The sequence below is a fragment of the Schistocerca serialis genome, chromosome 9 (assembly GCF_023864345.2).
Source record: "Schistocerca serialis cubense isolate TAMUIC-IGC-003099 chromosome 9, iqSchSeri2.2, whole genome shotgun sequence".
NCBI lineage: Eukaryota > Metazoa > Arthropoda > Insecta > Orthoptera > Acrididae > Schistocerca > Schistocerca serialis.
This window is the reverse complement of record NC_064646.1, coordinates 30,217,560-30,236,061: the sequence shown is the minus strand read 5'-3', so window position 1 is coordinate 30,236,061 and position 18,502 is coordinate 30,217,560.

Here is an 18,502-nt window from a genome sequence, read left to right as displayed (position 1 = left end):
GTTCTTGATTCACTTTGTAGGAAGTATCAGAAATTAGTTATATGTGATGACTTCAATATAAATTTTGTATATGATGGTACAGGAAAAAGGATGTTGTTAGATCTCCAAAATTCATATTGTCACGTAGAAGAAGGTGTAATTAGATGAATGACGAGCACTAACTTCACTTAACGAAGGTTTATGCAGCACTGGCACATACAAGAGCGCGGAGCGAACTGCCTCCGGCCAGAACATATGCAGTATATATACAGCTACAGAACATTCCAGTACGATGATTCTTGACATTTGTGGATACTTCAATGTACTCGAACCGAATATAGAAATTAAAGTTGTACAGTCCAGGTGAGTTTTGAACTCACGATCCTCACGTCTTCTGCGACAATATGATCTCATGCAGACTATGTTTTTTTCCAACTAGGGTGAGGGGAACAGTAGCACAACCATAGACAATTTTTTTTTTTGCATTCTTCATCACTAGATAGGCAGTCTGTTTCTAAAAGGGTGAATGGCTTTTCAAATTATTATGCACAAATTTTAACACTAAAAGGCTTTTGTACTCAAACAAATGTCACATATAATTACAAACTATGTAGGAAAGTTAATCGAACAGCTACTGAGAGTTTTTTAACAAAAGTGGCAGAATGTTTATAGTGCCAATAACGTAGATGATAAATATAATTCTTTCCTTAACACATTTCTCATGCTCTTTGAGAGTTGCTTTCCATTAGAACGTTTTAAATGGGATACTAGCAGTAATAGACAGCCTGGATGGCTGACTAGTGGGATAAGGATATCATGTAGAACAAAGTGGGAATTATTTCAGAATGCTAGAGGTAGTCACAATCAAGCTACAGTAGCCCATTACAAATAGTATTGTAAGGTGCTTCAAAATGTTGTCAGAAAGGCAAAGAGTATGTGGTATGCAAATAGAATAGCTACTTCACAGGATAAAATTAAAACTATATGGTCAGTTGTGAAGGAAATGTCTGGTCAGCAGCACAAGATTGGCGATATAAACTCAGTTTGTAGTAAAAATATTTCTGTTAGTGATAAATCAGATTTATGTACAGTATTTAACAATCATTTTCTGAACATTTCTGATGAATTAAATAAAAAATTATTTTCTACAGAGGATCCTATAACTTTCTTGGGAAATGCCTTTCCGAGATTGATGTCTGAAATACTCCTCTGAGAGATTGAGTCAATAATTAAATCACTGAAGACTAAGGACTCTATGGATATGATGGAGTGCCTAGCAGAATATTAAAGTACTGTGTTGCACATATTAGCCCTGTATTTAACCATATTTGTAATTTTTCCTTTAGGAAGGGTCAGTTTCCTAAACGATTAAAGTACTCAGTAGTAAAGCCGCTTTATAAAAAGGGAGAAAGGAATAATGTAGACAATTTTAGACCTATTTGTATGCCATCAGTGTTTGCTAAAGTTATTGAAAAGGCTGTGTACGTAAGAATAATTGATCATTTTATAACACACGATTTGCTATCAAATGTACAGGTCGGTTTCACAAGTCGTTGAATAACTGAAAATGCTATATTCTCTTTTCTCTGTGAGGTACTGGACGGGTTAAACAAAAGGTTTCGAAAGCTAGGTATATTTATTGATTTAACTAAGGCATTTGATTGTGTTGATCACAAAATATTGTTCAGCAAGTTGGACCATTACAAAATACTGGGAGCAGCTCACAATTGATTCACCACTTACTTTAGCAACAGCTAAAGGTCATTATTCACAATGTTGAGAATGGCTGTGATGTGGGATCTGAGTAGGGTGCAGTCAAGTGGGGGGTGCCCCAAGGATCAGTGTTAGGGCCACTCCTGTTCCTTATTTGTAAAAATGATATATCCTCTAGTATTACGGGTAACTAAAATATTTCTGTTTGCTGATGACACTAGCTTGGTAGTAAGGGATGCTGTGTGCAACATTGGCTCGGTTTCAAATAGTGCAGTTCATGACCTAAGTTCATGGCTTGTAGAAAATAAACTAAGGCTCAATCACAGTAAGACTCAGTTTTTACAGTTTCTAACACACAATTCAACAAAACCTGACGTTTTAATTTCACAGAATGGGAATATGATTAGTGAAACTGAACAGTTCAAATTTCTAGTTGTTCAGATAGGTAGTAAACTGTCATGAAAATCCCACATTCAGGATCTTGTTCAAAGACTTAACGCTGCCATTTTTACTATTCAAACGGTATCTGAAGTGAGTGATCGTTCGACACGAAAATTAGTCTACTGTGCTAATTTTCATTCGCTTATGTCGTATGGTATTGTATTTTGGGGTAACTCTTCCCATTCTAAATGGATATTTTTTGCTCAGAAACGGGCGGTTCAAGCAATAAGTGGTGTAAGTTCACGAACCTCTTGTCATCCCCTGTTCACGGGTCTTGGAATTTTGACATTGGCCTCTCAATATATATATATTCCTTACTGTAATTTCTTGTTAACAATATTAGCTTATGCCCAAGAATAAGCAGCTTTCACTCAGTTAATACTCAGCAGAAATCAAACCTGCATTTGGATCGGACTTCTGTAGCTTCAAATCGAAACTGAAGAGTTTCTTCCTTCTATTCTGTCGAGGAGTTTCTTGGAAAATTAAGCTGATTCTTGTTGTATTGTTGATTGCGTTTACTTAAACTTACGGATTGACTTTTTTCCGGTTCATAAACATTTTATTTTTATCTGTTATTACTTTTATGTTGTAATTTCATGTACTGACACGTTCCATGACCTTGGAAATTTGCTCCTCAATTTGGTCCTACGGAACTTGACGTGTAAATAAACAAATAAAAAGTAATACTCTTTGAGTTAGTATCTTACCGACAGTGTCTTCAGGTTTAAAGCGTCGTAAATACAAGGGAGCTCTGTTCCAACACCGTCACAGTTGGAAAACTGGCATTTGGTCGAAAATTGCTTTGCTTGTACCAAAAGTTTTTCTGTTCAAAGAATTGGAAATAAACAGGAGAAAAGTTGTAGGCAAACACGTATTTCTTCCACAATTCTGCTGACGTGTTCTGTAGATATTCGGAAGGAAAATACTAGAGATTGGAAAGATTCTCTTGCCCCTAAAAACCTGGAAAAAAGCTAATGAAGCTAGTGAGCCTTTATTTTTAATAACTATATTTCATGGCATTTAAATGACACTTTCAAGAACATATGGGGAAACATCAGGGAGTCATCTCGTAGAAATAGAAGAGAAAGAACACTTGGAACAGGATCAAATGTCTCAGTGAAATCAAAGAACTGGGTTCTGCATCATCACTACACTTCCCTGGGTACAGTTCAATACGGAATAAGTAAATTTCTTGATTTGAAGCATACTGCTTTCCTCTGGCAGTAGTTTCCGCATCTTTGCCTTCGGGAAAATTAAATTTGGGCTGTTAAAGCGCTTGCAGGAAATTTGCTGACAGGCCAAAATGTCGCTAAAGTAACAGTACTTCAGTTCAGGCCAAAGTGTCGCTAAAGTAACAGTACTTCAGTCGGTGTTGTATATGATGTTATTGGACGTCTTAATTGCGGGTTTTCAGTAGAATTTCACTGCTGCAGCTCTAATGATGGAATGTATTACCGTTTAATAAACCGAGCTAAAAGATGTGATGTTTAAAGCTTTCCCGGCGTACTGATTGTTCCATAAAAACACGGGAGAAGTGCCGGATATCAGTAACTTCCTGCCACGATATTTCGGCGCAGTCTTCTGGCCATCAGTACTACTACAGTGGCACTCACCTGAAGATGGCCAGAAGACTCTGCGCCGAAATATCGTGGCAGGAAGTTACTGATATCCGGCAGTTCTCCCGTGTTTTTATGGAACAGAGCTAAAAGATACTGTTTTTCTGACTAAAATGTTCCCTTTCTCGAAAACTGCTACTCCTGCAGCTATTAAAGTTTTACTGCTGTTTTATTACAGAATATAAATCATACAAATGCTGACACTAAAAAAGTGCTGTTTTTCTGACTAAAATGTTACCTTTCGCGATGACCGTTAGTCTTACACCTATGAAATTTTTCCTGTTGTTTTATTACAGCATAGAAATGATACGGATACTAAATGCTCTTTTCGTCGCCTCTCAAACAAAATTTTTCCCCGATAAACTCGGTGACACAGTCACCGATAACTCCGGATTGGCAATAGTTAGACTTATTTTGACTGCTGATCCATTACAAACAGGACACGGAGAAAACAAATGCGTTGTCAACATTCGTATAAGAGTTGGCAATCGATAGTTGTCGTGGAGCGAAAATGACCAATTTCGCTACCGTATTCACCAGGAGAAATAAGCTTATTATTTTACCAATTTTTGTTGGAGAACACGGCAGCTATGTTCGTAAATTACACTGTAGAAACACTGCAACCAGTCACAAGTTTTTATGCAATGCTATCATTATACCATTATCAGTTTCGGGCCTGAGCCCATCGTCACATGGTAGCGTTGACTTCTTTCACATTTGTGTCAACCTGAAAAGCCCTCCTTTACCCGACGATGGGCTCAGGTCCGAAACTATTAGTGATATAAGAAAATGATGCCAAGAAAGTTTGTGGTTGGTTGCAGTTTTTCCTACAGCGTAATTTAAAATAATCTTGATTGAGAGGTCACCAAATCAGTAGGAACTTTTTCCCCATGATGTGTTATTATTCTTGTGACTGATATAGTGTAATGAAACGGTATTTAAGTTTAACAGCAGGAGGACTAGCAGTTTTAGGGAAGGAAAACGTTTTAGTCGGTAAAACAAGATTTTTTTTCAGCTCTGTTTACGAAACGGAAAAATGTTAAACGTCCTAAAGTATTAGCACTAGACGAGTGAAATTTTAACTCGTAATTCAGACCTCTAATAACATCATGTAAAACTCTGTCTGAAATATTGTTACTTAGATAACACATGTGGATTCAACGAAATTTAGGTGTGTCCCTAAACATTGAGCAAGCACTATATTGATACATTTGACGAACTGAAACAGAAAATATTTTGTTGCAGATCTGTCTCCATTATTCGACTCTTTCAGTAAGGAGTAAAGACCGACCGTTTTGTTTCAAACATTGATTCCAGAGACCATATCACTTAACCTGGGAGAGCCTGATATGAGAGAGGTACAAACAAGCTCCATTAACTGTTTTGGATGGACATACAACTTCCGTGCAAATAAAGAAAGGTCTTGGTCCCAGTTGAACAAGTTTACGTAAGAGGAAGAAAATGCTGAGGAGAGATGTACCTCCCCCTCGAAAAAAAAAGAAGAGAAAAGGCAGACTGAAAGGGAGAAAGCATCCGCAGAATTTAAAATAAAGCGCCTACAGGCGCCTACGAAGGAATATATAAATTTATTTCTACTGGGCATGGACATGGCTATGAGAACACCCCACCCAACAACCTTTGTTGAGTCAGTAAAGCATAGGGAATTTAGGAATTAAGTGATGGATATAAAACTCAAAAACCAGAAGTTTAAAAGTGTCAGAACAGGTTGATATTATTTGATAATGGTGGTCTTGGGGCATAATGTATTTCCTTTTAAAACAAAATTAAAGTGTCATTTAATATTTTACTATATTTTGTAAGTTTCTTAAAAGCAGCTTGCCATTTTAATCGATACAGTTTATTTTAAGTACTCCCTCTCTCTTCGTTGCTGTGAACATGTCGATGGTGAGAGAGTAAATAAGGGATTTTATCACAAAGATTAAGTACTATGCAGAAGCTATTACCTAAATAATATGGAAGAGTGTTAATAAAAAACTATTTTCCAAAGTTTCACTGTTTTGACCTCCAAGGAGAAATCTGACAGGATGTGGCAGGAAGGTGTTCAATTGCCATCTGGAAACATTCGTTCTTACTTAGCGTTCTATGATGTGCTACAACGTTACGAGTTGTCAGAACGAGAGAGTTAGAAATGTGACAAAGAGAAAAATTATTTTAATAATTTTAAACAAAAATTTGTGTATTACAGAAGAAAATAAGCGTTACTGCCAGTTTTTCGTCTGAAAGGTTGGATTTCTTGAATAGGTTGCTCTTTTCTTCTGTAATGTGCAAAATATGCGAAAATTAACGTAAAATTTGTCGTCGCCTTTTATAAGGTTCCTGTTAATCCAAATGTTATAACGACCTTCGCTGCCATCTGCCGCAAAAGTACTGTTAATATTCTTCTTCTTCATCAAGTTGAAGAGCCGCAGTGATATTACTGTGTCACTTTCTTCTTGCAATAATGTAGTTCAAAGTCAGATTCGATTCGGCAGCGCTTCTCTTCATCCCGTTGCGGCGAGTGTTGCGGGCGCGCCTTGGGAAACAGCGGCGACTGCGTACTAAATTCTCTAAAATGGTTCAAATGTCTCTGAGCACTATGGGACTTAACTTCTGAGGTCATCAGTCCCCTAGAACTTAGAACTACTTAAACCAAACTAACCTAAGGACATCACGCACATCCATGCCCCAGACAGGATTCGAACCTGCGACCGTAGCGGTCGCGCTGTTCCAGACTGTAGCACCTAGAACCGCTCGGTCACCTCGGCCGGCACTAAATTCTCTCGTACCGCTCCGTACCTGATCGAGCAGACGGCCCACTTCACCGCGGGGTCTGTTGTCGCTGCAGCAAGCCTTTGAGACCGCACCTTTAACGAGTAGTGTCAATGCCCAGTCAAGTCGAACCTTTGATTTTTTTGTATTGAAGATTCGTGAGTGATTGTAATAAGTAAATTTTTCCTGCTTTATTCATTTGAATTTACTACATTTTGGCGCCCAACGCAGACCTATGTTATTATTAATTTGAATTCATTACATTTTGGCGGTCAACATTGGGTCATGTATTATTAATTTGAATTTATTACATTTTTGGCGTCAGTTTGTTTATATATAGTAGTTTCAAGACTTTGGCGTCGACAGCAGACAGATACATTTTGGTTCTGAGAGGTCCCCTGTATCGCAAGTTCAACAGCCGACGAACTACGATGTCCGTTGTCTGTTTCCGTCCCTGTCAGGTGTCCACAAAGAGTTATCATCTAACCTTGAAGGTTCTGAACATCTAGTTAAAATAGTATGAGAGGACGTGACATTTTGTTTGTCCAGTATCTACCCATATAATTTTCTTCAATAATTTCCTCACCGTTCTTCATTGTCCCTAAAATATTAGACTAGTAGTGTTTCACTAGTAACCATTCAGCCATTACTGGGGCCAGGGAGCTACCAAATTCGTTTTCCCAGTACTATGATTTTGTTAAGATCCAATGATTACCATGTCAGGATGTAAAGAGAGGCCATAGATACTCAAAAGCTCAAAAACAACTTTCACAGAAAAGAAGGATTTACATTAGACATGTGGTGGGCCTTAGTGCTAAATAAAGCAAACAGCGCTTACTGTTCCCCATTACAAACTCCATAACACACGTCAGGGCACGACCACGATCTTAGGCAGTGGTCAGGGTCCCTGAGAGATAAGGGCCCCGCAACGAACTTGTAACGTAACACTAGTCGCCTTGTCCGCCATACTTGGCGAACGCTCAGCTCTGTGCAAGGCCTATGGGAAGTCAGTATGTCAATGAAGTGATACCCACCAAAGCATTTAACTTTGTCGTTTGCTACCGAGAACTTGCAAGCATTTAAAAGCGAATTTAAGAATTATTAAAATCGTCTGAAGTGGTTATTCTCTTTCTGCCAGAGAAGGCTGCTGGCAGTCATAAGTCCTGAAGTGTCACGTGCTTTGACTTCTGTGCCGCCCCAGACTTTCTCGTCAGGCTTGGGCAGTAGTATGGTCACGTCAAGAACCGACCGTTGCGTGGATGCATGTAAACAATTCGGTTTGCTGAGCTTGCTTAAGTTTGAAAATGCTGTCTGAGTCCTTATAGTCCCTGACTAGATCTGCAGCATTAGGAGACTAAAGGCTAGGCACAGTAATATACCTTGGATCACAGCCTAATGCCAAACTATAGACGCAAATGTCCACCGTGAAAGCGAGTATTGTATAATAGTGTACAGCCATGAGACATCAATGGAGATGCACTGGAAGTTCCAAGGTCTCAGAGGGTGGTTCATTAGTTGTGTAAGGTGAGCATGTCATTTTGATTTCTGTAAGTTATTAAGGTGCACGTAAGAGAGGGAGCAAGTTATGTTACTGCTCAACAAACTTTGGTCTTGTTGTGGCACAGTCTTTGCCTCTGCACAGTCTGATAAATTCATAGTTGAAGTGTGGTAGCCGTCGGACGTATTCAGTGCTGTGTTGATTTGTGATGATATCTGGTAGATGAAGAAAGATTTATTGTGAAGGACAGCAAGGATGGATTGTTGTTGTTGTTGTGGTCTTCAGTCCTGAGACTGGTTTGATGCAGCTCTCCATGCTACTCTATCCTGTGCAAGCTGCTTCATCTCCCAGTACCTACTGCACCCTACATCCTTCTGAATCTGCTTAGTGTATTCATCTCTTGGTCTCCCTCTACGAGTTTTACCCTCCACGCTGCCCTCCAATATTAAATTGGTGATCCCTTGATGCCTCAGAACATGTTCTACCAACCGATCCCATCTTCTAGTCAAATTGTGCCACAAACTCCTCTTCTCCCCAATTCTATTCAATACCTCCTCATTAGTTATGTGATCTACAGATCTTATCTTCAGCATTCTTCTGTAGCACCACATTTCGAAAGCTTCTATTCTCTTCTTGTCCAAACTATTTATCGTCCATGTTTCACTTCCATACATGACTACACTCCATACAAATGCTTTCAGAAACGACTTCCTGACACTTAAATCTATACTCGATGTTAACAAATTTCTCTTCTTCTGCCATTGACAGTCTACATCCTATATCCTCTCTACTTTGACCATCATCAGTTATTTTGCTCCCCAAATAGCAAAACTCATTTACTACTTTAAGTGTCTCATTTCCTAATCTAATTCCCTCAGCATCACCCGAGTTAACTCGACTACATTCGATTATCCTTGTTTTGCTTTTGTTGATGTTCATCTTATATTCTCCTTGCCCGCCCGGTTGGCCGTGCGGTCTAACGCACGACTTTCCGGGCGGGAAGGAGCGCCTGGTCCCCGGCACGAATCCGCCCGATGGATTTGTGTCGAGGTCCGGTGAGCCGGCAGTCTGTGGATGGTTTTAGGCGGTTTTCCATCTGCCCCGGCAAATGCGGGCTGGTTCCCCTTGTTCCGCCTCAGCTATACTATACACCACCATTACTCAACCACGCAAACATAGCGGTTACACTCGTCTGGTAGGAGACGTTTCCTGGGGGTTCACCGGTGGCCGAACCACACAATAACCCTGGGTTCGGTGTGGGGCGGCGGAGGGGTGAAGTGGACTGCGGTAGTCGTCGTGGGGTTGTGGACCACTGCGGATGCGGCGGGGACGAAGCCTCTCCGTCGTTTCTAGGTCCCCAGTTAACATAACATAACATATATCCTCCTTCAAGACACTGTCCATTCCCTTTAGCTGCTCTTCCAAAGCCCGCATCTCGTGGTCGTGCGGTAGCGTTCTCGCTTCCCATGCCCGGGTTCCCGGGTTCGATTCCCGGCAGGGTCAGGGATTTTCACTGCCTCGTGATGGCTGGGTGTTGTGTGCTGTCCTTAGGTTAGTTAGGTTTAAGTAGTTCTAAGTTCTAGGGGACTGATGACCATAGATGTTAAGTCCCATAGTGCTCAGAGCCATTTTTTTTTTTTTTTTGCCCTTCCAAGTCCTTTGCTGTCTCTGACAGAATTACAATGTCATCGGCGAACCTTAAAGTTTTTATTTCTTCTCTATGGATTTTAATACCTACTCCGAATTTTTCTTTTGTTTCCTTAATTGCTTGCTCAATATACAGATTGAATAACATCGGGGATAGGCTACAACCCTGTCTCACTCCCTTCCCAACCACTGCTTCCCTTTCATGTCCCTCGACTCTTATAACTGCCATCTTGTTTCTGTACAAATTGTAAATAGCCTTTCGCTCCCTGTATTTTACCCCTGCCACCTTCAGAATTTGAAAGAGAGTATTCCAGTCAACATTGTGAAAAGTTTTCTCTAAAGTCTACAAATGCTAGAAACGTAGGTTTGCATTTTCTTAATCCGTCTTCTAAGATAAGTCATAGGGTCAGTATTGCCTCACGTGTTCCAATATTTCTACGGAATCGAAACTGATCTTCCCCGAGATCGGCTTCTACCAGTTTTTCCATTCGTCTGCAAAGAATTCGCGTTAGTATTTTGCAGCCGTGACTTATTAAACTGATAGTTCGGTAATTTTCACATCTGTCAACACGTGATTTCTTTGGGATTGGAATTATTATATTCTTCTTGAAGTCTGAGGGTATTTCGCCTGTCTCATATATCTTGCTCACCAGATGGTAGAGTTTTGTCAGGACTGGCTCTCCCAAGGCCGTCAATAGTTCTAATGGAATGTTGTCTACTCCCGGGACCTTGTTTCGACTTGGGTCTGTCAGTGCTCTGTCAGACTCTTCACGCAGTATCATATCTCCCATTTCATCTTCATCTACATCCTATTCCATTTCCATAACATTGCCATAGAGTAAAAATGGTTCAAATGGCTCTGAGCACTATGGGACTCAACTGCTTGCTGAGGTCATTAGTCCCCTAGAACTTAGAACTAGTTAAACCTAACTAACCTAAGGACATCACACACATCCATGCCCGAGGCAGGATTCGAACCTGCGACCGTAGCGGTCTCGCGGTTCCAGACTGCAGCTCCAGAACCGCGCGGCCACTTCGGCCGGCGCCATAGAGTACCTCGCCCTTGTATAGACCCTCTATATGCTCCTTCCACCTTTCTGCATTCCCTTCTTTGCTTAGAACTGGGTTTCCATCTGAGCTCTTGATATTCATAAAAGTGGTTCTCTTTTCTCCAAAGGTCTCTTTAATTTTCCTGTAGGCAGTATCTATCTTACCCCTAGTGAGATAAGCCTCTACATCCTTATATTTGGCCTCTAACCATCCCTGCTTAGTCATTTTGCACCTCCTGTCGATCTCATTTTTGAGACGTATGTATTCCTTTTTGCTTGCTTCATTTACTGCATTTTTATATTTTCTCCTTTCATCAATTAAATTCAATATCTCTTGTGTTACCCAAGAATTTCTACTTGCCCTCATCTTTTTAACTACTTGATCTTCTGCTACCTTCAGTATTTCATCTCCCAAAGCTACCCATTCTTTTTCTACTGTATTTCTTTCCCCCATTCTTGTCAATCGTTCCTTAATGCTCTCCCTGAAGCTCTCTACAACCTCTGGTTCTTTTAGTTTATCTAGGTCCCATCTCTTCGAATTCCCACCTTTTTGCAGTTTCTTAAGTTTTAATCTGCAGTTCATAACAAATAGATTGTGGTCAGAGTCCACATCTGCCCCTGGAAATGTCTTACAATTTAAAACCAGGTTCCTGAATCTCTGTCTTACCATTATATAATCCATCTGAGACCTTTCAGTATCTCCAGGCTTCTTCCATGTATACAACCTTCTTTTATGATTCTTGAACCAATTGTTAGCTATGATTAAGTTATGCTCTGTGCAAAATTCTACCAGGCGGCTTCCTCTTTCATTTCTTACTCCCAATCCATATTCACCTACTACGCTTCCTTCTCTTCCTTTTCCTACTAGCGAATTCCAGGATGAATATGATGTATATATTGATAGGCGAAAAGAAGCGGTTTGGTTTTTATAGAAATTCTCTTTAACATTATACCCTTTTTAAATCACTGTTCACTCTGTTAAGCATAGTATTGTTCAGACCAATGTTTTAAGTGTTATACGCGAAGTTTTACTCTGTCTTTTTTAATATATACACTTCACTTTAAAATCGTTATCTTTGAATATCATTTCATAGGAATATATACTCTCCTTATTCCATTGTTTAAAGAATGTTTATCGTTACGCATTACCACATTGCATAACGTGGTATGCAACAATGTGAATATTCTTTGGAAATTTTCTTAAAAAAATAGAAATCTTGCTTAGCCGCTGCCTGCGTGCTGTTTGCTGTTGTGCTTTCCAGAAATCTGTAACAATGTTGTCAAGACGCGAAGGAAGTGGAAATTCTGATTACGGCCAGATTATTGTTTTATTTCAGTTGCGCATTTAATTTAAAGACAAGTTGTATTCAGACAGGTGCAGGAAAGACAAGTTGTATTCAGACAGGTGCCGGCCAATTCAAATTACGTTCTGTTCAGTCAAAGGTTAACCTATAAGTTTAAGCTGGATAACAGTTTGTGGGTGCATGGTTTTGGTAATACATAGAGACACATATTGAGCAACTTAAAGTTGGTGTTGATATCATTAACCTAGGCGACACATGTAACGGTTTATTTTGGGTAATCTCGTTTGGAAGTAATCTCGTTTGGAACTTACGTACTATGGCACAGAATAGTAAAGGGTAGAAACCAGAAAAAAATTTATTAAAACTCCCCCACATAGCTTCAGAGAAATTCAAATTATGCCAGACACAGAGGCGGAAGTAGGAAACGAGCTATCTTGTATCACAAGTGGCTCAGGTCGACGGCACTGTCTGCCGAATAAGGAATAAGCATTCGGCAGAAAAGAGGACGGGAAACCATAGGAAGTGAGACTAGCATATTCTTTAGCTTATGAAGGCATGTTTAAAGAAGCTGCATCTATTTCATAAGAGCACATAGCGAGGCATCGACACAGCAGTTAACAGTGTGAGTGCAGCAGAACAAGGAGGTCACATTCAGCCATTACGAACTGAACTTTGTGTCATAGACTCACAGTATCTACTTTTCCACTGAAACGTCAAAGAAACTGGTATAGCATGCGTATTCAAATACAGAGATATGCAAATGGGCTGAATACGGCGCTGCGGTCGGCAACGCCTATGTAAGACAACAATGACTGGCGCATTTGTTAGATCGGTTACTGCTGCTACAATGGCAGGTTATCAAGATTTAAGTGAGTTTGAATGTGGTGTTATAGCCGGCGTACGATCGATGGGACACAGCATCTCTGAGGAAGCGATGAAGTGGGGATTTTCCCGTACGACCATTTCACGAGTGTACCGTGAATATCAGGAATCCGGTAAAACATCAGATCTCCGACATCGCTGCGATAAGAGAACAGGACCAACAACGACTGAAGAGAATAGTTCGACGTGACAGATATGCAACCCTTCCGCAAATTGCTGTAGATTTCAATGCTGGGCCACGAACAAGTGTAAGCGTGCGAATCATTCAACATCATCGATGTAGGCTGTCATTGCCAAAGGCCCACTCCTAAACCCTTGATGACTGCACGACACAAAGATTTACGCCTCGCCTGGGCCCGTCATCGCTCACATAGCACTGTTGATGACTGGTCGGACGAGTGTCGTTTGAAAATATATCGAGCAGATGGACCTGTACGGTATGGAGATAACCTCATGAATCCATGGACCCTGCATGTCAGCAGGGTACAGTTCAAGCTGGCGAAGGCTCTGTAATGGTGTGGGGCCACTGATATGTATAGATACGACTCCTGTCCGATCACCTGCATTCATTCACGTCCATTATGCATTCAGACCGACTTGGGCAATTCCTGCAGGACAATGCGACACCCCAATCTTCCAGAATTGCTACAGAGTGGCTCCAGGAACACTCTTCTGAGTTGAAACACTTCCGCTGGCCAACAAACTCCCCAGACATGAATATTATTGAGCATATCTGGGATGCCTTGCAACGTGCTGTTCAGAAGAGATCTCCAGCCGCTCGTACTCTTACGAGTTATGGACAGCCCTGCAGGATTCATGGTTTCAGTTCCCTCCAGCACTACTTCAGACATTAGTCGAGTCCATGCCACGTCGCATTGCAGCACTTACGCGTGTTCGCGGGGGCCCTACACGATATTAGGAAGATGTACCGGTTTCTTGGGCTTTTCAATATATCACAAGTGGGTCAGGTAGACGACACTTTTTGCCGAGTAAGAAATAAGCATTCAGCAGAAAAGAGGACGGAAAGCCAAACAAAGCGAGAGTAGCATATTCGTTAGCTCGTAAGGCATGTTTCAAGAAAGTGTAATAAGTTTCCTTTAATGTACGTCTATGGTCACAAACTTTTTGTTAGCAGATTACCGGTTTCGGTCTTTAATGACCAACACCAGATCTGTTTCATAAAAACAAAGTCCTAATGTAATGACTTTGTTTTTATGAAACAGATCTGATGATGGTCATTAAAGACCAAAACTGGTAATCTGTTGAAACGTCCCCTTAGAAAGATTATACATGACTGTGCTTAAACTGACACACAATATTTTTTAGGGCAACGCTATCTGACTTTCAATAATCCCTACAAGAGAATGGCCCTGACTAAATTAACCTATACATTTCACAAATCACTTACCTCACAAAAATCTTCGTTACTCAAACTACTGCAAAACAGCGAGCGCCAATACTGCTAGCTAAATAAAAGATTCAAACTACTGAAGGCACTAACTACTGATAGGCATAGTTAGCAAATGAAAGATTTTGATAGAGAACAAACAATGTATTTACCTTAAAAGTGTTCAAAAGTCATAATATATTTAGTAGTTCATGACATCCATTCTTACAAATGTAGAAGATTCCAGGTTCGTATCCTGGCAGGGTCGCCATATGAAACGTCCCCTTAGAAAAATTATACATGACTGTGCTTAAACTGACACACAATATTTTTTAGCGCAACGCAATCTGACTTTCAATAATCCCTACAAGAGAATGGCCCTGACTAAATTAACCTATACGTTTCACAAATCACTTACCTCACCAAAAATCTTCGTTACTCGAACTACTGCAATACAGCGAGTGCCACTACTGCCAGCTAAATAAAAGATTCAAACTAGTGAAGGCACTAACTACTGATAGGCATAGTTAGCAAATGAAAGATTTTAATAGAGAACAAACAATGTATTTACCTTAATAGTCATCAAAAATCATAATATATACAGCAGTTCATGACATCCATTTTTACAAATTTCAAAACTCCGCCATTTCTCTCCCCCCATCCACCACTGCTGGCGGCTCACCTCCAACTGTGCAACGCTACGCGCTGTTCACATCCAGCTGCCCAACTCTACAATGGCGGACAACAATGCAAACTGGCCACAGACTGCACACAGCACAGCCAGTGATTTTCATACAGAGCGCTACGTAACGTTGCCAATAAAAAAACCTAAGCAGCCTACTTACATGGTCATTAAAGATCGAAACCGGTACTCTGTTAACAAAAAGGTTGTGACCATAGACGTAAATTAAAAGAGACTTATTGCATATACGGGTCACAGTTTTTTCGCGACAATGTCGCAGCTTGTGAACCAAGAAATTGTGTCTATTTCATTAGAGCACATAGTAAGGCACCGGCACAGCTGTTAACAGCCTGTTAAGCGAGTGTAGCAGGAGGACACATTCAGTCATTACGAACCGAGCGTTGTGTCATAGCCTCACACTCCAGCTCTCACCATGAGTTGAACATTCGAATCGATGGCATTCACAATAACAGCGTTCGATTCCATGATTACGATACTAATGTCTATGTACCAGATGTACCAGCACACTTTATGAACTAGCCGAAGATATATTACCGGATGACTTCATATGGTCGCCGCCTACCATCTGATGATGGAGAAACTGATTGTCTTCCCACAGCAGCACATCGCAGAGTGCTGCCAATACCAGACCTCAAAGTGGAAGCCAGCAACCGGCGCATTTGGGGTCAACGTTCTTGTTCAACACTCAGGCGTCTTCGGGTGCTGAAACCCACGCGGGGTAGGGTGCAGATCAACCGACCACACGAATACGGCAACGGGTGCATCGCAGATGGGTCATCGAAGAGTTCGGAGTGGGACCGAATACACTCCGGCGCCGGCGCGAGAACGACTTCGCGATTGGCAGTTGCTGCTTCGTTCGCCGGCAGGTTCCGCGGCGCCAGGGTGGCTGGGCGTGCAAACGCTGAGCTGACTCGACGGACGTCAGTTAGAATCCAACACGCAACACAGCGGAGGCTGTTGCAGAAGATTGATGATTGTTAACATTGGGAATAAATAACTGAACTCTAATAAAGTACAGCGAATAACAAAAACAATCAGGCGCTTCTCGACTGTGTTTGTGCGCTAGGACTGTGGTTAAACCTTTCCTTTGTGTTTCACTGAGAGGCAATATAAACTTGAGCTTTTTGCCCTGGTTGCTGAGTGTCTTACATCCACTCTCGTAGTTTCTGTCCACGAGGTGACTCCACGACACAGTTATACATTACTGACGATTAAAATTGCTACACCAAAAAGAAATACAGATGATAAACGGGTATTCATTTGACAAATATATTATACTAAAACTGACATGTGATTACATTTTCAAGCAATTTGGGTGCATAGATCCTGAGAAATAGGTACCCAGAACAACTACCTCTGGCCTTGATACGCCTGGGCATTGAGTCAAACAGAGCTTGGATGGCGTGTACAGGTACAGCTGCCCATGCAGCTTCAACACGATACCACAGTTCATCAAGAGTAGTGACTGGCGTATTGTGACGAGCCAGTTGCTCGGCCACCATTTTCAATTGGTGAGAGATCTGGAGAATGTGCTGGCCAGGGCAGCAGTCGAACATTTTCTGTATCCAGAAAGGCCCCTACAGGACCTGCTATATGCGGTCGTGCATTATCCTGCTGAAATGTAGGGTTTCGCAGGGATCGAATGAAGGGTAGAGCCACGAGTCGTAACACATCTGAAATGTAACGTCCACTGTTCAGAGTGCCGTCAATGCGAACAGGAGGTGACCGAGACGTGTAACCAATGGCACCCCATACAATTACGCCGCGTGATATGCCAGTATGACAATGACGAATACACGCTTCCAATGTGCGTTCACCGCGATGTCGCCAAACACGGATGCGACCATCATGATGCTGTAAACAGAACCTGGATTCATCCGAAAAAATGACGTTTTGCCATTCGTGCACCCAGGTTCGTCGTTGAGTACACCATCGCAGGCGTTCCTGTCTGTGATGCAGCGTCAAGGGTAACCGCAGCCGTGGTCTCGGAGCTGATAGTCCATGCTGCTGCAAACGTCGTCGAACTGTTCGTGCAGATGGTTGTTGTATTGCAAACGTCCCCATCTGTTGACTCAGGGATCGAGACGTGGCTGCACGATCCATTACAGCCATGCGGGTATGATGCCTTTCATCTCGACTGCTAGTGATACGAGGCCGTTGGGATCCAGCACGGCGTTCCGTATTACCCTTCTGAACCCACCGATTCCACATGCTGGTAACAGTCATTGGATCTCGACCAATGCGAGCAGCAATGTCGCGATACGATAAACCGCAAACGCGATAGGTTACAATCCGACGTTTATCAAAGTCGGAAACGTGATGGTACGCATTTCTCCTCCTTACACGAGGCATCACAAAAACATTTCACCAGGCAACGTCGGTCTATGCTGTTTGTGTATGAGAAATCGGTTGGAAACTTTCCTCATGTCAGCACGCTGTAGGTGTCGCCACCGGCGCCAACCTTGTGTGAATGCTCTGAAAACCTAATCATTTGCATATCACAGCATCTTCTTCCTGTCGGTTAAATTTCGCGTCTGTAACACGTCATCTTCGTGGTGTAGCAATTTTAATGGTTAGTAGCAGTAGTGTAGGACCACTATGACTGTCATGCATAAATGAATCGATGCTGTGCTGCCTCGGAATATCTCGAATAACTCCGACACACTGATCGATTTCAGTTCAGAGATGCAATAACATCCACCACAGTGAATAGTATGAACCGAACTCAGATACTGTGTACTTTCACAAATATTTGAGCTTCTCATACTTAACACTGAATTGTTCTCGCCCGGCTTTCGCAACGGTGGGGTGTTGAAGCAAAGTTCTTCCCTTTTATCTTCCCCGACAACCTCGTAAAAGTGAATAATACCCCCAACTGCATTTTGTCAGGCATGCGACAATTCGTGGGAAGGAACGCCCTCGAACGAGTGGGTGATGCGGTGCGGTCGTTATTCAGTTTAAATTGCGTCACGTAAATTACACCTAGTGCGACGCTGGTGTAAGCCTTCCAGCAAGGAAGCGCTTTTGGAAGGATTTACGCGGAGGCTGTGAAATATGTACGCAACGGACAGAAGAGAAAAATCGATTCGACAATTCTAAATCTTTCCTTCCGGATAGTGCCAATGATAAGAGTTAGCAGACAAACTGAAAGAACTTGACCCGACGAGAGCATGCAGTACAGTCAGTAGAAGTGTCGAATTTTTGTCATACATAATACTTTAAGGAGAGATGTTGAAACTGAAATGGAACCGGCAGCTGTGAGTGTTGTCGAAGAGCCACACTCTAGTACTCGAGGAAAGCCATATAGGAGCTAATTATTTGTGATTATGACAGCATGAAGACAGCATCTGAAAAACAGATCCAATCTAAGGTCCCTATAGGATAATCTAAGGACTCTTTTCTGACTAATTTCGTGTAGATCACTATTTTTATAGTGCCCTCAACTGACACTGAAGTTCGTTTCACAACTGATAAGTTACGGGTCTGATGCTGACAACAGTTCAAATATGCCACT